General features: G+C 37.5%; 1 protein-coding gene across 2 annotated transcripts in view; it reads left to right on the forward strand.

Annotated features, from left to right (window-relative positions):
- PKIA (cAMP-dependent protein kinase inhibitor alpha) overlaps window positions 1–22,170 on the forward strand; it is a 43,908-nt gene that overhangs the window by 9,788 nt on the left and 11,950 nt on the right. The window contains exon 1 of one of the 2 annotated variants that reach the window (XM_071421317.1): window positions 14,764–14,911. The exons of the other annotated variant lie outside the window; for it this stretch is intronic. The gene's annotated coding sequence lies outside the window, so the exon portion shown is untranslated. Of the gene's footprint in view, window positions 1–14,763; window positions 14,912–22,170 lie in introns of those variants that run through there. 2 annotated transcript variants of the gene reach the window in all.

Consider the following 22,170-nt stretch of genomic DNA (forward strand, 5'->3'; position numbering starts at 1 on the left):
ATGTGAAAATCCAAGATGTTATAATTTAGCACCTTAAATTTTGGGATTATCCCTATATAGTTACATTAATTTATAATGTAACTAACAACTAATTTATAATGTAACTAACTTTCTGATAACCACAGCCAAAATACTAGACTTTTATTTTGTCACCAGCACTCCTCTGTAAGAGATCCTTTTGTAAGTAAGGACATAGATGTGGACAGGTTGGAAAATTGTTAATCGGAGTTAAATGCCAGCAGAAGAATGGGAGGATGGATCTAGTGCATGCACTTCTGGATAAGTCAAAACCATAAGATCTAAAAACATAATTGTGTGCACATGGTAATGTTGATGTGTCAGTTGTTTGTCCAGTGGCTGAATTTTTCTCTCTTCTTCCAAATGGAGTGTCATCTCTGTGGAACAATTGTGAGCCCAATGTGAGTAAAGGAGTAGTTCCTTTTATGAAGATTAGTAATAGCAAAATTTTAGTAACCCAAAGTAAAGGTAGCCATGATCTCTGCTCTGAACTTTTAGTCTCCTTTTTTTCTTTTCTACTTGTATGTGTATTTGGGTATTAGTTAGGTGTTTTTATCTTTCAGTTTGGGCATAAACACCTCTTGTAAGCTAAGGAACAAAGGCTTGTGTTGGGTTTTCTTACAGGTTTCTACTATTCTCTCCAACTAGCCAGCTCACTGAAAGCCAAAATCTTATATTTGGCTTGAAGGCTGTTTATATTGAACCCAGCTGATCTATCACTAAAGGGAAAAATATTCAGAGAAGCATGAAAAGATTCAGTAGGATTAAATAGCAAAGCATAAGAGTTTATTCCATGCAGGAGCAGCCTTTGAAAGCTAAAAGCAAGCTAAAGAAAGAGGCATTAATTGTGGGAAGTTAATGTAAAATGGGAATCAGAGAAGATGATTTTAAAAAATCCTTTCAGCTACTGAAAGCATTGAATCAGGGTCTTAGGTTTACAAGTGATCAAGTATAGAGAAAGAAAAGAAGCCTATTAGGGATAAAGTAAATTTGTTGAAGTGGCTGTTACATACCTGCTCACAATCAGCTGAGTGAAAGTCTCTTCTGTCCTACCCTTGAGGATGGTTCTAGACACATTTGACCAGAATTGTTGGTTATTTAAGGTGGCATGAGTGACATCTGAGGGTGAGCCAGCGTTCAAGTCAATATCCATGTGGTTCTATAAATAAAGAAGGTCGTATGTAAGGCCTTGATGAATGTTGGCTTGTCTGAAAGGGCTAACTCTCACCAGTTTAATTCAAGTTTTATTCCTTCAAATGCTTGATTGTTCAAAACCTAGCCAAAGCAGAACACCTGTTACTTTCTTTTTGTATTTCTCCTTCCCTATTTACTGATTGCTTCCAGCGCTTCATGTCAAGCTTGATGAAAACATAATTCTTGCTTTTGTAGTTATTTGTTTGATTTCACTTGGGAAATCTGCACACAACTATATCTGACAATAACCAGTTACTCCTGAAGGATCTTTTATTGTCCTCTGAAAATCCTTTTGTCTCTGAACACCAGAGGAATAAACAAAGACTGGAATAAGCTCTAAAGTGCCAACTGTGCCTCACCATATGCACCTGGGTAATCCACAGCATACTTACTTGCACTGTGCACATGTGCATGTCCTTTCCATGGAAACTGGAATCAGGGTGCAGAGAATGGGAATGCCTAGGTCTCATCCTGACATTTAATCATGACAAATCTGCAAAGTAATTGTGAAACATGCAACTTTGTTGTTTGGTCTTACTGACTGTCACGTTTTACTGCTTTTTCTACAGGCAGACTTTTTTTTTTTCTTTGAAATTTCTTATAATTTTTAAAATGAAAAAAACCAGTCTGCTACTTGCACTGAGTAATACTTCAAACCTTTCATTTGCTGGAGCAGATCTAGTAGGATCTATCAGAAAGTGTGGTTTAGCCCTAGTTTTCTGGTGAAGATACCTGTTTTGGCAAGTAGTTTCTCTTTCCACAATTGCTTGGAAGAGGATGTACTTGATGCTTTCCCATCTATCTGAAGCTGAATAAAAAGTACATATTTACAGTTACAAGACTTATCTCAACATGCAAACTTTCTGCCAGGTGTTTTTAGGGAGCTAAAGTGTCTTTTTGAAAAGACACTTTTTTCACCTAATAACTGTAATAATTTTGTCTCCTTCCTCAAGCTTCCTGGGAGAAGACATAGGCAAGAGAGTTTTTATATTCAAAGGAGATTTTTCTACAAGCCTTTTATGACATCCATTTATTTCTATGGAACTTTGGTGGTATTCTTCTCATCTTCAGATGGCATCTGTGAGCCATTTTCTAGTCTTTTTCTCCTACTATGTGTATATAAGCTACCAAAAAGAGTGGAATTTATTTGTCCCACGTTGTTGGATAAACTTGCTTAAAAAGCCCAACAGTGTCACTCAAATTTCAATTGAACTGTTCACCATTCCTTCTTCCATGCTTATGTACTCTTCACTTAAATTTTTTTTTTTGAATAGCAAGGAAATTACAGAAGTCAAAAGAAAGCTAATCTAAGATCTTCTTCTACAAAAAAAGGTGAATATAATGACTTATTTACCATGGTCTGTTGATCTGATAAATCCCAGGCAAAACAGTAGAAAAAGCAAAGCTGTAAGTGTAAAGTATATTGAGAGACAGGATTATAATTAATGCAAATCACTTATGGTTAATGAAAAAAAAGATCCTGTCAAAGAGACCCTGACATGCTGGCTTTGCATATTTTGGAGATTACAAGAAATACCCTATTAAGCCTATGTTACTCAATGAAAATAGAAATTGATGTTATTTCAACATAACATCAATAGTTAGTAGTTTCAGCATTCAGATGTGTTCAGTTCATACCTATGAATTACCCACTGCAGCTTTTTTTGTACCTGTCCTATATGCTATATGTGTGATAACTTCCCAAAAAGTACTTCATAGTGCTGTTTAGATCAGCACTGGCCCAGAGTGTAAGCAGCTCTTTCTGGGTCCACTGTGAAAAGGTTCCTAAAAGATGGAGTGAGAGTCTTGCCTCCTCAGAAAATACCAATGACTATCTATTTGAAGGCAAATGCCTGTTTTTCCCTTCTTTGCTCTGTCTCTGCAATGGTTTGCAATATTTGTGAGTGTTCCCTTACTTTTCTGTCTCTTCCCTGACTACCACCCCCTCCCTCACCTGCCCTGCCAAGAAATAAAGCAAGAGGGAAGTTTTTCCTACACCAGAGAGTAGAAATAGAATTCAGAAGTGCTCAAAAGAGCTGTGAATATCTGGAGAGCTGCATGATGTCACATACAGCTGCTGTTTTGTACCATTTGGAAAGAATTGTTTTCCTACTGATAACTTACCTTGACACAAATCTTTTTTTTGAAATAAAACTCTGAAACCAAAGAAATGCATACCAAGTTTACTTGTTCAAAAGTGTTGTTACTCAGAATACATAAGTATAGCAAATTTCTCAACAGTGTCTTAAAAATACCTCTCCCTAAGGCTCATTAAGAATGTTTGTTAGGAGAATTCAAAGGCAGCACAAAGCAGATTAAGAGTTCTCCCAGACCATCTAAAAGACCTGCATGACTAGTGCAATTTTGTCTGTTTACATGTAATGCACCTGTGATCCTGTTCATTGCAAACTTATATATTAAATCCACTAAAATGGTCCCTTTCTTGCTGTAAAACTGTCAAACTGTTGAAACACTGAAACTGGACATCTCTCTTTCTTTCCAAATGACTCATCACTTTGTTTGCCTCAATAAATGTTTTGCACCTCATTAATTTCTTGTCATTATTTTGCGTGTCTTGGTTCTTTCTACTTTGTTTGTACTGGACAATAAGAACTTAGTTTTATTTGTCTTTTTGCATTTTAAACTTTGGTACAGGCTGTTCTCCATTGCAGCTCCTTGTTCCATCTACAACAGGATAAGATTCTTCCTGACTTCAGCATGTTGCCGAAAAATCAAGGGAGTTGTTTAAGGTTCCACTATCTTTGCTACTCCTCTTGTAGGAGATATAATGAAATCCTGACTGCTGTGGAAACAGAAGACTGCCAGCTCTGCCTTATGCATGTTATCTAGTAGCATGAAGAGAACCTCTTGTGTCTGTTGCAGTCAGAGCATGCTGACTGAGTCTTTCAAATCAGTTATTGAAACTGACATTTGAAATGCAAGATGAAGAAATGCAAAGAAAAAGCTCACCAGTTATAATAAACAAGATCTTTCAAGGAGTCTCGAGAAGCAGCTTAAAAAAAAAACACCAAAAGAAGCCACTAAAACATACCCAAACACCAAACAAAGAGTCCCCAAGCCCTCCCTATTTAGAAAATAGATATTTTGCTATGCTGTGTCTGGAACACCATATGAAAATTGCTTTTGCAGAATCCTTTGTTTTCAGCCTCTAGCAGTTCAAGATTACTCTGTGTTTGTATCCCTCCCCTTTCTTCTTGTTTTCTCTCTAAGAACAATGTGAAAGTCATCTCTGCGCTCAATCCATATGTCTGAGTGATTGTTTCATACTATATAGCCGCTGCTTTTTCTCCTAGCTTCCTTCACAAATTCCTAGTTTGAAAACAAAGGCTTTGGAAGTTCATAATTGCAATGTACTGATGAGGAAACCTCTCTACAAAACTGGATAATTAAGTCATTTTTTCCAGATGCTGTTAACAGATACACTTTCTTACTATTTTTTTTTTTTATTTTACGACTTCAAAAATTCTTTTGAAAAGAAAATCTTATTTCAGTGCCTGCCCAATGTGTTCTAAAGGCTCATTTGTGGGCCAGTTTATAAAGGAGATAATTGTTCTGCCTCTTGTACTATGCTACTGACCTGGTAGGTATAGTATATATGTAAGACTTTATTAGATAGAATAGTATATGTATTAAAAGAAAAATGCGTAACAGCCTTTAGGCTATCATCAAGCTTGAAGGCCAGAGAATGTGCGTTCTTGCAAGTTCAGAAGTTAAGTATGCAAATCCTCATCTTCTCTTGAGAAATTACATATTTTTGACTGTATTGATAGAATTTGATGAGAATTCAGCCAGTGAAAATTCTCCTGTAAAGTTAATTAAGGTTGGTATCCTGAGAACACTTTGCATTAATTTTGTATCAGATTAGACTTCTACTTTCTGCAACCTTAATTAATCAAATTTTAATGGTTACTCAATCCATTGCACAGTTTGGGGCTTAAAAATATCAAGGGGTATGTTCCTAATTGAATACTGTTATGTGGGAGGGGAGGGATAGGTAGATATTGGTCCCCTTTTCTAAAGGAGAAATAGATTCTGAGCAGAAGACAGAGAAAGATGAAAAGGGCAGCTGGTCCTTTAGGACAAGGAATGGCAGCAGAATAGGGGCAGCAAAGTAATTAACAGGTCTTTCTCCACATGAGAAGGTGGCCTTTGCTGTGCCTAATTACACAGACAGTAATTTAAAACACGCTGTCTTGTCTCACAGTTGGATCTTTCAGAGCCTGGCTCATGCAGACAGCCTCCTGGAGTCTCAGGCCTGTAAGCAGAAACCCAGGTAGTCTTTGCATGAGACCACAAGCTGAGAGGACAAGTTTCTTGTGTAGAGTTAGAACTCTCATCCTTTGTGGATTAATGTTGTAGTTTAATCCTTTGTAGATTAATGGCCTGTAATGTTACCATTTTGCATTGTACCAGGATTCAAAGGCGTATCAACTTCAGTGTAAACCTGGGCTCCAGTAAGCAGAAGGCTAAAATCTGATTTTACAAACACCATGCAGTTGTGTGATTAGACAGAAAATATTTAATTACTTGTACTATATGTCAGGAACGAGCAAGTCTGGAGCAGGCTGTACTAATGTGAGGGAATTGTCTTGCCAGTTATGTGTCTTAGTTGAGGGCTGTATTTCACCTATGACATGATGATAACTTTTTAAACTCACTAATCATGGATTGACCAATGTTCCTGTATCCTTCACTTCTCCAGTGCTTTTAATGAGACTGGACTCTTGAGCCAAGAAAAATCTGAGAACTACATACAGCCTTTAGGAAACTGAATTCAAGACTCTAATCTTTCCTATTTTATTTAAAAACAGTAAGTACCTAGAACTGCTGGCCAGACTCTGTTTTTGCATACCTTTGTACTTGTGTCACCTGAGATGTGGTAATGAGGACTCTCAGATCTTGAACTTGCTAAGAGGCACCAGCGTGCCATCACAGTCATTTGGACAGCTGCTTCAACAGGGATATATTGACATGCCTACTCAAGGGCAGTACAGGCTACAGAAAACAGGAGGCTGGAGCACATGGTGTACAAGCAGGGACTGTGGGAACTGAGTTTGTCCAGCATGAAAAGGACACTACAAGATGTAACAACACTACCCAAGGAGGCATTGTGGAGATGCTGTAGACTTTTCCTGGAGTTCTGCAACAAAAGGATAAGTGGCAATGGCCACAAGTTGCAATAAGAAATTCCAGATACATGGAGGGAAAATCTTTCACTTAGAAAATGCTTGGCACTGGTACAGCTTGGCATAATGCCTGGGGACCCTCCAGCCTTGGGGATACTCAAAATTCTTCTGAGTCTCTGAGCAGCCAGACTGTTAGCCTACCTAACCTCAAATGGTTGTTGGACTTGATGGCCTCCAGATATCCCTTCCAAAGTTTTTCTGTGATTCAGAGTGGTGGTTTACTAGGTGTGCCCGTACAGACCTATCAGTCCTGACTCAGGGTTCAAGTTTAACTCAAAAACCTGTGTGGAAGTAGGGAAGAAGTGAATGAATGTCACTGCTCATTTTCCACATAATAGCTTCATTCTGTGGAAGGACAAGATTTGTAATCCAGACTGTTCTCAGTCTCAAGGAACCCATGGACAGAGCCTTCAGTATAAAAGGTCTGTTGAAATTGGTTTATCAGTTGCAAGCGTAATTGTTTTCCTTCTGGCCCTGTGCCTTCTTGCAGATGAGGATGCCTAACTCTGTAGTCTTATGATTTGTGTGCTGAAGACCAGGAGACCTCCACTTCTGGATCATGCTCCTCAGATTAAGTGCATTGATTTTCATGATCTCTGGAGTAAAATACATGAGCAGTTCTGGAAGTCCTCTTAGCTTGCATTGTTATGCTTAAGACAACCTTTTCCATCACACAGTGCTTATTTCACAGGAGTAAGCTGATCAAGGATCATGCAAGAGACAGAGCTTCAGTTACACCTGAGATTATCCAAATGCAGCAGAGCAATGCTCAAGTGCTGAGATGAAATGGGTCTCAAACTCCTACGTGTAGGAGAGAGTGGTGGCAAGCTGCCTTTCTCCTGAACCTGCAAGACATGACCACAGCCTTTTTGTAAAGAGATGATTTCTGTTTTCCATATGAAGTTCTTACTAAGACAATGAGATATGAACATAATAAGCAATTCCATATTTAGGTATTAATGACTTTGTCATTGTTTAATGTACCTTACTCTGGTGCAGAAAAACACAGATATGTGACAACAGGCCTTGCAAACTAAATTTATCCTTCTATAAAATCCACCCACGTAGAAGATATTCAAGAAAAGCTCCATCACATGCTGAAATCTGTGAAACATAAAAGAACCCTGGGAAGTAAATTAATTTAAATTAATAACAGTATATTTTTCATATTGTACTGGGAGGGAATGACACAAGAAACCACATAAATCCATTCAAGAGCATGGAATTTCAAGACTGTTTGGGGTTTTTCTTGTGTTTTTGTTTTTGGTTTTTTTTTAATTTTTAATTGTGAATATTGTCAACATTATTCTAGGAGACCCTGTAGCTTTTTCTCCTGAAGTTCATTCATTTTAAACAACTGCCAAACTCTTTCTGTACAGATCTGTTAAGAAAAGCTACTAAGAAATATTCATTCTGGCTAGAGAAAACACTTTTTTCCCAATTCACAGAAAAAAAAAAGTATATTTGGTGGTAATTTTGCTAGTGGCATTATATGAAGTAAAGCACTTTCTATAGAGCACAGGGGTTTTTTTATTTATGCATGCTGCACTATTATAGTTTATATTTTGTTTTTTCCTATTTGTAATTCTTGCTTTTTTATAACAAAACTATCATTGGATATTATCTTCTAAATTCTGTCCTAATCTATTAGGTGAGAACCACGATCAGCACAATGTTTTCCAGTCTTCTTCAAAGCACTGTGATATAGCATGTTTCTGGCTCAGTGTGTTTTAAGAAAAAAATATATTCAGCCTTATAATGGCATAATGAGAGTAATTTTCTTAATGAAGCATGTGATCTGACTTGAAGTACTTATTCTTCTAGATGTACCTCATCACAATTTGTTTCTAAGAACCTTCTTACCTAGTATCAGACATTGTTCTATCTCTGGACCTCCTCTGCTCTATTGCTGTTGTTTTAGAGTGCCCAAGATTAGTAGGAAGAATGCAGAGAAAAGAACATGATATGAAACTGAGCAGAGAAAAATTACCTGAGTCTCATATGGTTTTGCTTTAAAAGACCTGCTTGCTACTGGTGTAACATCTAAAAGACATGATGCTGTGCTGCTTCATTAAAACTTCATGCAGTAACATTAGAGCTCAGTGGAATCTTTGATTACCTGCTTAATAATCAGACTAAACCAGTTTGCCTTTGCTGGCAGTGTAATCATAATCTCTATTTAATCAAATTACAGGTGGTGGTTTGTTTTGTTTAGCTTCTCTGGGTTATTTTTTCTTCAACTTGTCCTTTAACTAGAAAGTTAACTGGTTAAAATTGTTCCAACTAAACTTCATTGGGTAAGAAGCATTTCTTTGGTCTTGGATGTGATGAGTGGAAGAGATGTGCTTGTGTTTCATGGAATTATAGAGAGTTGTTTTCATTTTTAATGATCAACACCCCTCCCTTCTTTCTCCTTATATTCCTAGAGCAAATTTGGTGAATGCCTTTTCCTGTTCTACTGTTTTCACTGGGGATGGCATAGCACTTAATTTATTCTTGTCTTCATATAATATCCTCTTTTGAATGTAAGACTCAGAGAATCTGTGCATGTTTACAGTCCAGTTTTATCTTTTTTAAGAAAAGGAAAAAAAAATCCTTCCATATTTCTTTTTCATGGGGAAATTTTGATTAAGTTTGATATTACTTTCTGTTGACCCCATTAACTTTTGAGGTCCCTTAAATGGCATCCTGAAGTAGGCCAAAAAAGGGGAAAACTTATGTAAAATAGCTTTAATGAGCCTAAGAATCATCATGTTTTGTAGTGTGATAGATGTGGAGTTTCAGGCAATAACCAAGTTTGACTTTACAGATAAGTTTGCTTCATTTTCCATACGAGTCAAATGGCTAAAAGATTTGCAGTGATTCCCAAAAAACATCTTGTCACACGTAGATCATTTCTGTCTGGTTACAAATATGTTAATCCTGTAATGACATCATGAAAAATAGCTCTGTGGAAAGGAGGGGACACATGTCAAGACATGTGGATTCAGCAGTGCTTCACACAGGAATGTAGCACCCAGAGTTTGTGAGTCTTCATCCAAAAGTTATCCCTGGGGAAATAGTTTTCTATTGCAGTTAGCCTTCCAGATTCTTGGGGTTTTTTTTCCTTTCAGTGCTTTGCATGTTTAAATTTTTATATTTCATAATTCACAGGATAAATGGTTTTTGTAATTTAGTTGATTTTAATATTTGAGTGCTAACGTTTGAATAACCCTTACAGGGGGTTGAGCAAGATGAGTGGCAAAACACAAAAGGAAGAAAATATTGCTTGGTTCTGAAACTCGTATTTAAAGATATTCCCCACAAAGTGTAACAAGCAAATTATTAAGGGGGAGTAGAAGCATTTTGTGCAGAAAGATTCAAAAGACTTTGAGGCTGAGCATGGTATAGTTAAGATGTGTCTTACCAGAATGTTCTTTCATTCAGACTGCTGAAAAGCTTTTCTGAACTGAAGATACATCGCCTTTCCATTTTTATCTTGGCTCTGAATTCATTGGAGTCAGATGAAAACAAATATGGAATGTTATCTGCTGTGCAAATATCAGTGCTATTTGTTTGAAAATACTGGCAGTGTTTCTCCTGGATCATGAGGAGGCTGTAGGTAAAAGGTATGTAGTAGCAATGGAAAATTTTGTTAAAGGGCAGGGTAGAAAAGATAATTCTTGGTGGTTGAGATAGCAAATTTCAAATGTATTGCACTAAAAGTTAAAATTTTCTTACCTAAAGAATACCTGTGGAGTGTATGTTCAGTGAAGCTTTTAATCCTGGTGTAAATAGGCAGGTTAGAAAATGTGGGCATTAATTGGTTAGGAGGAGGAAAAAAAGGGTCTTTGCCTTCTCTCTTCTGCCCCTCTGTATTTCTCCCTTAATGTTTTTTACAGTCTGGATGAACTTCTGACTGAGCTGAAATCTAAGTGGGGTTTTCTTTTCATCAGTGTTTGGTCTTGAAATTTGCATTTTATCTTCAAATTTCATGGGTGGTGTCCTACATTTCAACATTACATTGAGTCAAATTTTTAAAAGTGATAAAAGGGCTTGCATTTGGTAGTTTATTTCACTACTTAACCCTAAATACTTTATAAAAATTAGTTCATACAAATTTCTGAATCATAAGGTTCTTTGTAGTATCCCATCTTGGTCACCTGAAACTGAGAATATGAGTCTCTATATACTCTAATTACTTATGCAAACTTGGCATATGGGCAAGTATTATCTTTTTACCTATTGTTCTTTTGGAATGTTTACTTTATGAACAAGCTAATCAATGCTTAGAGTAGACCCAAAAACAAACATGTTGCTTCTTGCAGTGTGTTTGCATTCTTGGCACTTCTGGCTCTTCTGAGAAGCATTAGTTCAATTGAATAATATGGTGTGATATTGAAAAAAAACTTGTAATTTACTTTCTATAGTGAATGCTTTCTTGGAAATAGCTGTTAAGTTTGAAAAGCTGGTATATACTCCTCTCTTACCTTTCTTGGTACAGAAACCTTAAAATGTCAAAGTTAATCTTCTATTAATATTATTTAAAATAACAGAAAAGATTCATTGTCCTCTCTCATGTAAAACAGGGCTACAGTCTTGGGGAAAAACACATCGATTCTGGTGCTATAAAAGTCCCAGCTACAGTGATCATGAGCACTGAGGTTCTCTTGGTCTGTGATGGTAGAAGCTGGTGAGTAGAGAAGCGTGCCTTAGTGACCATCTTTCATGGTGTTAATGTTATCTTTCATCCACATAGCCTGTGCTTGGGAAGAGGCTACCTCCTATCAGCTGTGGGATACCAGGGTGAGATCCTTACATGGTTGTGATTTCTAAGTCTTAAGTGAAGGAAAGTGACAGGAGGGCAGTCTCAGCAGTTAGTGGAGTTTAAGGAAGACACTGGAAAGCACAGTAAGTACTTATGGTCATTTATAGCCACTGAGTATCTTCTGATGGACAGGAATTTTGTTGTTGGGTAGGTGTTGGTGGTGAGGTGCCTTAGGGCAGCCTCTGTGGGGAAAGGGCTGCATGCTAGACACAGATCAAGTCTGCTCCATGGATTTACTGCAGGATACAGCTGAACCCCTCAACCAGGACAGTGGTGTCTCTGTGAAAACATATTTAAGCAAGGGAATAAAAAAAACACTAAACACACAGGTAGAGGAGAAATAAAGATAGTGAGACACAGCACAGGGAATACAAAGGTTGCAGGAAAAGGAGGAAGTGGATGTGTTGCTCCAGGCCCCTGGAAGAGACCACAGTGGAGTAGATAAAGAAGTAGGTATTTGCCTGCCAGTGTATGCCCCACCAGAGCTCCCTGGTTTTTCCTGAAAGAGCTCCAGCCCACACTGGAGCCTGTGGGAACAGCCCGTGGGAACAGCTCCCTTCCATGTTGGAGCAGAGGAAAAGCGCTGGAGCAGGGGAAGAGTGTGGGGAGGAAGGAGCAGCAGGACCATCAACTGTTAGGGAGTGATGTAACTGCGCATTCCATTCCTGTCCCCTTGGGCTGCTGCTGGGTGCTGGGGAAGCCTAGAGCAGTCAGAAACTACAGAAGTAAAGCTGAGCCTTGGCACAGGGGTATGAGGGCAGCTAGGGGACTGATGTGGAGGGAAGGTGTTGGTTTAACTTGTCTTTGTTTCTATTATCCAAGCTGTTTTAATTGGCAGTAAGTTAGTTTTCCCCAGGTCGAGTCTGTTTTGCTAGTGTTTTGCTTATAATTACTACAATATCTCCCTGTTTCTATCTCAACCCACTGGTTCTTTACTCTTTCATCTTACCATCATCTCCCTTGTCCCCCTGTTGAGGTGGAATGAGAGAGCAGGGTGAACATCAGCCAAGGTCAACCCACAAGTGGTTCTTTAAAGCTAATTATTTCACAAATAAATAGACAAAGGTTTGGGATGTAAGGCAGTTCTCTTACAGTTTATGGAAAATCTACTAAGCTTACAGACTGTACTGCTATATATGTCTAGATGAAAGTAGTTATGCAGATGGAGTGAATATTTAATGATGCCCATCTCAGCAGGTATACCTACATATATTTACACATGTAGATAAAGTCATATTCAAAGCTCTCTAACCCTGAACACTCAAACTGTTGCATAGGAACATTACTGGTTTCTACCAGTTTTCTCTGGTATTATGGTCCTTCATGGTTTTCTAGGTATAAACGTGGATAGTTGTACTTGGGATGGGATAGAGGCTTAGAGATAGCTGTCAGCATCCCAAGATTTTTGCCAGGAGGAATGACAACTATAAAATAAATAAAAATCAGTCTCATCTCAGTCAGGAGACGCTTCAAGTTGATTTTCTTCCTTCTCAGTCTGAGAGTCTATTTGGGTTTGTTTTCATGCACTTTTTTACTGTGCTCTGCCCATATGTCTTTTCATTGACTCCCAATTACTTAATTATTTTATTCTCTTTAGTGCTAAAGTTTAACTTTACTCAAACAAGACACTTCCTTAGTGACTATAAGATGTGGATTTCATTGCCTCTGATTTTGAGCAACATTTTTTATAGTTTTACCTTCTTCCTCTGAATTTATACCTGCAGCTTGCCTTTTATGGGGAATATGGTATCCAGGAATTCACATCTGTGGGTGCTTCTTGATCTGGAAGGGTTTTTCCCTGTGCCAGGATTTAAGAATTGGAAGTCTTAAGAAGTATTCTGCCCACATACGCATTCTTACTGTAAGCAGACAGCTGGTACTTCGTTTCATTATCCACCAGCAGGTAGTAAAAAGGAGGAAATCCGCAATTTACATGGCCCTGAAGCTCAAGTAAGCTGTTCAAATACAGATGGATTTGTGTACTCTGACAACATGAATTCCTCTCAGGAATTTTGTAAGGGGTTCTGTAAGTTCTTCTGTTTCTGCTTATACCTGTATGTTTATGCTCATAACCAGAAAATACGGCTTACACTTTATTATATTTTATTGAGTTTATGCATATGTCAGGAACTGTACGTTCAGATTCTTCTTAGGCTTTTCTAACATTTCTTAGTGGCCAGCAACTTCTGTGAAAGGGAGAGTTTCAAGGCAGAAATTGAGCTGCAGGAAATATGTGTTTGGTTGGATAACTTTTCTTGGCATGAATATAAAATGTCTACTGTATGTGGTTTTTAATAGGCCATCTTTTAAAGTTATTGAGCAATTTGTTAGGGTTGGCTGAAATCAATGAGCTGTGTGAGAGTCCAGAAAATTCTACTTTGTTTATATGCTTCCATCACTGCCTTGTAAATTGCCCAGATTGGCATTTTCTTTTTGTAGATGAAGAACTGGGACATTAGATGAATATGAGTTAAGTATTTGAGCTTTAATTTCATTTGAAATTGAGGCAAAGAGAAATATTTGACCATCAGGTTCAAAGCTGTAACAGTGATTCTAAGCAGCTGTGGTTTGCAGAACTTTTATGTTCCTTGATTGTGGCTGGGTATTGTGTTTGTCAGGATACCTGGGTTTGCATCTAGAAATGCATCTTAAATCTGAGTGTCATGGACAGATCATGTAATGCAGCACAATTGCTAATTAAATATTAGTCTATGCAAGCCAATAATTAATTTTTTTTACTTTCCATCTAGTTCCAGCACATGGAAACTTATCAGAAAAGTACTCTATAGTGCATAGTTTTAGTGCATAGTTTTCAATACAAAGTGTACAAAATGATCCTAGGTGACAAAGGATTATTTGGCAAGAGACTTAGTTTCACTTTTTTCCTCTTTGTTTAATTAAATTCTTTTTTAAATGTGGACATGCAAAAAAGGCTGCTAAGGTTCCTATCTTCAAGCATATTGTGGTAAACATAAGGGATTTCTTTTGTCTAAAAAGAAATTATTTGGCCTATCTTTGAAATGCCCATAAATACTGCAAAGTATAAAATACAAACTGCACATAATAACAACAGATTTCACCATTATAGAGTCTTTATTAATGCTTTCTTCTCCTCCACCCGATTCTGGGTCATTTTTGAGGTTTCAAACTGGTTATTTGCCACAAGGGAGATCCTTCCAAGTGTTGCTGCGCTTCAGGTCTTGCTATCTTATCTTTTAAAACAGTATCGTTACAGATTTGAGTCTGAGCTGTACTACTTATGTGGTTTTAAAGAACAGAGACTTGAAGTCTGGGAGAGTCCCACTCACTGAACCTTGCTGACTCATATTCTTGGATAGCTTGGCTATTATGCATGTATGTGGTTATGCATATGAATATGGAAAATTACCCCTTTATGCCACCTCCTGCATTTGGTTTTGAGAAACCGTCCACTCTGTTTAAGAAAAAGTCATCTTTAAGACTTAGGATCTTGCAAATAGTATGAAATTGCTGCTCTCTTCCCCCTCTTCCTTTAAAAGGCTGCAGGTGGACTTGCCTCTGCAGGGACCTTAATTTAAACCTTGCTCCTATTTTCTCTGGCTCTGACAAACATCTTTATCACAATTCTGGACTGACACGCTGCTCTCTGTAGATGCAACTGCTGCTGAACATGCTAAGGTGAACAAGAGAGAAAAAAGAATAAGAGGTAAAATATTTCCTTTCATTAAAATATTCTGGACTGTTAAACCTCCTTGCTTTGATCCCTCAGCCTGGTGTATTGTAAGACGTTTGGCCCTCTGGAATTAATCAATGCTGTTTTTAAGAGACTTGTATTTATATTGCTCTATGTTTTTTTACAGAAATTAATTAACCTTAGATTCCCAATTATGCCAGCTATAAGAAAACAGAACATATTTTTCCACTCTTGAAGCAGGAGCACTAGAAGGCTGTAACAAGAAAAATGCTTTTGAAGGCTGGAAAGATTGAAGGTTTCACAGGACAGTTTCTCAGGGGTTGCTTGAAGATACCTCAAAAAGCAAAGGCAGATCCAATTTTTGGTATCCATAATGTGATTTTAAAAATTTGGAACCTTGTCCTAAAGAATTCTGACATCAACTTATTTGATAATAAATTGCAATAGAGTATTTGCATATGTGTTCATTCTGTTGAGATGATTAACTTTATATTAGACTCTGTATAAAAGAGGGTTCATTTTTCCTGAGTGGTGGGTGACATACTCTACATAGAGAACTTTTTTTTCCCTTGAATGAAATAAAATAAAACAAAGAATAATTAAGAATTTTTTCCCTCTGATAAATATACGGCTCTCATACACAGGAATAACATCTGGCAAAAATATGGGGATATTTTTGATATTTACCTCTCTGTGAAAATGCAGCAGGTATGTCCAGAATTTTGCAAGCAATAATATTCTTTGTTTTAATCCTAAGTATCTACCAGTACTTCCCAGCTGACCACTATCTAACATTGTGGTAATATCAGTGGTCCATTATAAAGAATCTGTAAAGTATTCCTGCTGGAAACAAGTCTAAAAAAAGCACATTTGAGACAATTATTTCAGGAAGCCCTAAGTAGGCTATGCTGTTGCATAGCAACAGAGCCAGGCAGTCCTTAGTCTCTAAAGTAGTCAGTGTACACATGGGAACAGAATGCAAAAATGATGGAAACCTTGAAAAATGTAAGGCTGAGAATAGGAGAAACCAAAGTGAAATGATATACAATATAAAATGTGAATCTGTTTTGTGAGGTATAATATATTGAACTGCTTTTAAGTTAAAAAAACTGAAATGCTGTTAGCCAAACTGTTTTCTTTTTTTTTTTTTTGCAGCTTCTAGATAGTAATTAAAAGGCAGAATGTCTGATGGCTGAGAAAACTAATTCAAATGTAAAGTAGGTTTTAAAATGCCTTCCACAGGACAAAAAAAAAAAGGATGGGAAAGGCAATTGGTTATTAACAAATCAAAAAGCTGACCAGATAAACCAGGAATGTGAATGTCTTTGTGCCACAATACATTAATCAGTATTTTATAAATTGCCTTTTCCATCTTTTTTTTTTTCTCTTCCAGGCATTGAAAATATACTTTAGATGTCTCGTGTTCACAGGTCTTCAGGCTAGCCCAGTGGTATTTATCTTTGCAAATACTGAAAAATGTGATGTCATTGGGTGTATTTTTGGAAACTCCAAGCTTGCACGTGAAATGTGAGATCTTCACAGAAGCAAATCATCCTATAGCAGTTTTATTTTTTTTTTGAGAGGTAATTGATTTTATTAAAAGCAAATAGGAAACTTAAATATTTAATATTAAAAAATTAAATATTTAATATTTAGAAGTACATGGTTGTGGTTGATCTTGCTATCAAAAAAAGGCAAATCCTTTCCTTTCAGTACAGTATTTGCCACTGCCCGAAAAGAAACAGTAATAAGCTCAAGCTTTTCTGTTCTGGATGCTGCAACACATACTTTCTTGATGAGTCATGACTGCATGATTTTAAAAGGTAATCACATGCAAACAGTTGAGCTATTTCACCAGAAATTGCTGAAAAGATATGTAATACAACAAATGCTGCTTCTGTTTAGTAGCTTACATTACCCTAAAGATTTGAGAAAAAGTGCCTTGGAGGGGGAACAGCTGTTTGTTTTAATAATAAGGAAGAGTTTAAGGACAACTTAACTGTAGAGCATTTAGATAGCTTGAATATTTGATGGCCAGACTACACCATTGTACTGAAAGATTGAAGAATCCTAGCAAATAGGTGTGGAAGGAACCTTGTGAAAATGCTGGAGCATCCTCCTGTTATAAATGCTAAGTTACAAATGCTGTCATGATACTGTTATCTAGACATTTTCTTCTTGCTGTTCTAACTGCATGCTTTCCCTTTCAAAGGCTTTGTTACCTGCAGACAGCTGTTGTAGATGCTGTAAACATATCAGTCAAACTGACAGAGTGCTGAGCATCACAAAATGCAAACTTCAGCTAACTTGGGGATGGGAGCGACCCATTGCAATGGGGGAGCCAAGCCCTGCATTCAAATCAGTGGCCCTGTGTCAAGTCCCTGAGTCAAGTTATCCCACTGGGAGCTGTTTGGTAGGGCAGCTGGAAGAGTCCACCACAGTCTTCCTTTTTGGTTGTAAACTGGTTTTTCCAACTGAACTCTAATTATCTAAGGTGATTGCTGCTTCCTCCCCACCTCCATATACTTTTTTCTTCATGTCTAGTCTTGTTCTGCAGATGGACTCCCTGTCATGATCGTACCTCCCCACCTGTAATCTGATTCTTTCACATCCATATTGTGTTCTTACAATGCCATCATATTCCCCTAGCCCAGCACATGCATAGATAAGTCCTGGCAGTGCTCATTAATATCTTCTTGCTAGCCATTACCTTTACTGATATTTTAAAACAATGAAGAGCAAGCTCTTACACTTTGCATAACACAGCTTTATTTTGCATAGCAAAGTATTTTACCAAATTGGGCATATGTTAATGTAGAAGAAATGGGCTGCATTTCTTGGCTTGTGACAAAGGAGCATGAATCTTCATGTTAGTTTCATGGTTTGCTGTTAGGAATTGCAACAACTGTAATGAATTACTAAGGCATATTTAGCCATTCCAATCTATAGTTCATCTGAGTATTTGAGCCCTTATAAAGAAATGGAGGCTGCCTTGTGCTATGGAACTATGTTTTGGAAAACAAAGCTGGTTCCCATTTGAATGGAAAAGTGCACCACAATGTACTGCATACAGTCTTTATGCCACTTCTTGTTTGTTTGTTGAATTTTTTTGGTTGTGTGGTTTGGTGGTTTTTTTGTTTGTTTTTTTATTTTTTAATGAGAATGAAGGCTTTCCCTTTTGTTTGTTTGGATTTTGTTTTGTTTTGGGTTTTTTTGAGTTTTTTTGGGGGGGGTCATGTTGGTGTTATTGTTTTGACCTCAAAAGCCAGAGTACTAGTTAAGTAATATCTAACAAAATGTATAACTGCAAAGTAAAAAAAGAGAGATAGTGAGGGAAATAGCTCTTACATGGATAAGCATTTTATGGATGCTGAATTAAAAAATTCAATGGACCACAATCCTTTTAGGGCATCTAGAGTTAGGATTCATAGAATCATATGATACCAGGTTTGAAGGGGACTTCAAGGATCTTCTAGTCCAACCTCTCTTGGCAAAAGCATCTGTAGACAAGATGGCCCAGCCCCCTGTTCAGCTGAATCTTATAGGTGTCAAATACTAGGGAATCCACCACTGCCCTGGAGAGATTATGCCAATGGATGAGTGTTCTGATTGTGAATAATGTTCCTCTTGTGTCCAACTGGAATCTCTCCAGTAGTAACTTGTATTCATCACCCCTCATCTTTTCCATGTGACTTGTAAAAAGGGAGTCTCCATTTTGTTTCTAGCCACCCCTTAGATGTTGAAAGATGGTGATAAGGTGTCCCCTAAAACCTTCTTTCCTCAAGGCTGAACAAATGCGGTTCGCATGGTCTAAAGATCTCATTCTTAGCCCCTTCCACAGCATTAAACTTCTGCCAAAAATTGGAAATCTTTCCATAGAAAACCCTTTTTTTTAGTGTCTTCCACATCACTGCTTATATACCATTGATTGGAAGGCTCATACCTGCCTGTGGGTAATTCACAGAATTATCTTGCTATCAGAGCTTCAGTTAAAAGTTTGCTAAACCTGTGTTTTTGATTTTTAAGTGGAAAGTTGTCCTTAAGGAAGATAGTGGCTCACAGCACTTTGGCTCAAAATATTTGCAGGTTACTGATGATGACTGTTCAATGTTTTGGGAGTTTTTTCCCCTATGAAGCTGTATACAGCCTGTTGTATGTAGGAGTGACTAAAGGAGACAAAAATAGTCACTGCAGTGCTTATATCAAGTTCTCTAAGGAACAGAGTCTCACCTAATGAGACCTTTGTTGATCAATACCTTTAAATCACTGGCTGTGAATGCTGGCACTACTGACAGAAGTGTCTGAGAGAATAAACTTGATTACAGCACGAATCCTGAATTAAAGGCAAGGTTAGGAGCTTCATGAGCAAAGCCCACACAAATTTACCTCCCCCCTAATCCCCATCCCCCCTACTAAACATCCTGATCCTGAGCAGACATCAACTTCACATTTCTACAGCAATTCTTGTCTTTCCTGCATGGAGTGTTTCCAAGCTGCCAGTCAGTTATGGATTCTCAGTAGACTGGTCTTTTCCAGTAACCCAGCAGTTGAGGAAGAGCCTGTTTTTATTGTTGAGGGAAGATTTTTGTGTTGTAGTCTTCATGACAAAAATTATTATTTCATCTAACTGTTAAGTGCTTCTAAATTGCCATATAAAGACCCCAATAGACAGGCTTTCTCCAAAGGCTGAAAACAGTCCTTTTGAACAAACACTGTATTTGTTCAGTGTAGTGTTCTTCTGCCTGTGTTCCTTGTTTCAGAGCAGCACAGCATTCTCAGGTGCTGCATACCTGGCCTCATCCTCCCAGAACCTTAAAACATGGACCTCCTTTCAGCTCAGATGGATGTGTGAATGATCAGCAGGGCTGCCGGGTGTGTGTCGCGTGAGGAGCTGAAATGCTCTCACCTGGTTTGAGCCCTTTATCTCTGTGATTGTAAGGTGCTTGCAATGGACTTAGTTGTTCATAGAGAGTATCAGAGTGTCCTGAAACCACTCTGCTCCTTCCCTTCAGAAGCCAAGAGGTTCATTCACAAGCTGCAAGTAAAAAGTCACACAGCAGTGGATGCCTTTCCTCACAAACACATTGCCTGCCATTAATGTTCTTTAGGTTAGGCAGTGAACAGTGATGGTAGATTCTAGGTCACCCTCTTCTGCTCCCTAACATAGTGTCCCTATGTGGATATTTAAATGTTGTGATTAGTTTCTTCCATAGGGTGTTAATTTCAAAATATCAAAACATTTGTTGTTATTTTTTAATTACTTCCTGAACCATCAATGATATCTGCGCTGTATCTTTCCAGAGAACTAAGGTCCTTGAGGTCCTTGTAGTATTGCTTTATTGGTTATGTTTGCTTTTTTTTTTTCCTTTTTTTTTCTTTTTTTTTTTTTTTTTTTAATTTGCTGCTGCTATTCCACTGCCCAGTTTCATGGAACACTGGAAGCTAAAACTAAATCTGCGAACTCAGAAAAGTGGTGGATGATAGACCAAATTCTTATGCTCTTGGGCGTAATGAAATTTGCTTGGGCAAGGACATGGTAAGAACTGTAACTATTTGGCTTTTAGTTCTGTAGGTCTCTTTAGGAAAACTGCAATTTAGATAACATAAAAGGAGAACCTATTAATTGTCTTTGTGAATGATCTGCCTGTATAGGTTGTGAGCTGAAGGATATCTCACTTCATAGTGCTTTTTTATGCAGATTTAAACAAGTTTTTTTTGGGTTTTTTCCTGAATAAAATCTCAGGTGTTGATTTCCTTAGTTCTATTTTATTGTTTAACCAGTTGAATTGCCTGTTAATTTCTATGAAGATCTTAGTAGTACTAGGATGGCTATGTATAGCATGTGCACCCTAAAAGTATGCTAATTGTCAAATGCAAGTGACTTGTTCTGCATTACTGTTTCAAGGAGCTGGTCACTTCAGAAACATCAGACAGAAAAAAACTACATGAGTGATTTTCAAAGTGCAGATTGAAATACTGCCCAGCTTTATATCTTGCATTGTTATTAATATTTTCTTTCATTTGCTTTCAGGAGTTAATTCTATTTCTCTGTTCATCTGTGTGTGCAAAAACACATTGTTGTATAACACAATAGATTGAATCTCTGTGGAAGAAAAATGCTTTTGTTAAATTGTTCCTCTGATTTTGCTTTCAGCTTAGAAGACCATGCATAAGGTAGAAATCTAGCTACAGATTGCTGTGGAATAGGTCTGGATCCTCACTGGAAAGAGCCTGCTAGCCCTGTCTCTTAGGCTAGATTTGGAACCAAAATTTATTTTAAAAGCATAATTATACATCTTCTCTAAATCAGACATGCTATTAAATGACAAATTCTCCCTTTTTTTTTCTTTTTTTTTTTTGTTCCCTTGTGAAAGCTGAATATAGATAATTACATTTAAATAATGTGCTGATCGTGATACAACATTTAGCAGCCAAAGCCTGGGAGAGATTTATTTGAAAATCTTTTATTTGATGCTGCCATTAAGCATTGATGGAGAAAGAGCGGGAGCATGCATTGAAGGATTTACCTCTTAGCCTTACACTGCAAGTTTGCCAAGAAAATGGCAGCTCTCTGGTGCTTGCCAGCAGCATGTGCCAAATTCATAGACAAGCTGTATGTATGTCAAGTGCCTGCTCTTGTTCTGTCTTCCTTCTGAAATAATAATGAAACCAGTTAGCACAGGTACTTCACACTCACTTGGGCTTCTTTTAGGTATCTAGTCCCTTAAACAGACTTAAGTTCAACAACCCTGGGTACCTCTAGCCCATAAGCAATAGAGACGCTGATTTTTAATTCATGCTGGTATACCACATAATTTCTGTACTTTTCCTCCCAAACCCTTGAAAACAGTGGCACTGTGTAATACTGGGTTTCACTGAATGATTATAGAACACAGTCAAATTTGGATTACGTTTGTGAACTCATCAGTAACTTTTTAAGATTTTATTTTTTCAGTTACAGAGATTTGACTGTTATCTTCTGAGACTTGTGGGATAACATTTGCTATATATAGGGGGGAAATGGAAAATTTAACATAAATTGATTGTGAAGTTAAAGGAGTATTCTGGTAAATTTCTGAAAACACAAATACTGATCCTTTCTGTACCTGTTAAATTATAATGTTCTCATCATAGAATCATTAAGATTGGAAAAGGCCTCTAAGATCATCAAGTCCAACCATTCACCAAACATAACCATGTTCAACACTAAGACATGGCCCTAAGTGACACATCTACATATCTTTTGAACTTTTCCAGGGATGGTGATTGAC

This window comes from Agelaius tricolor, unplaced genomic scaffold, assembly GCF_023055355.1.
Source record: "Agelaius tricolor isolate 1412-34295 unplaced genomic scaffold, bAgeTri1.0.p SCAF_2, whole genome shotgun sequence".
Classification (NCBI taxonomy): domain Eukaryota; kingdom Metazoa; phylum Chordata; class Aves; order Passeriformes; family Icteridae; genus Agelaius; species Agelaius tricolor.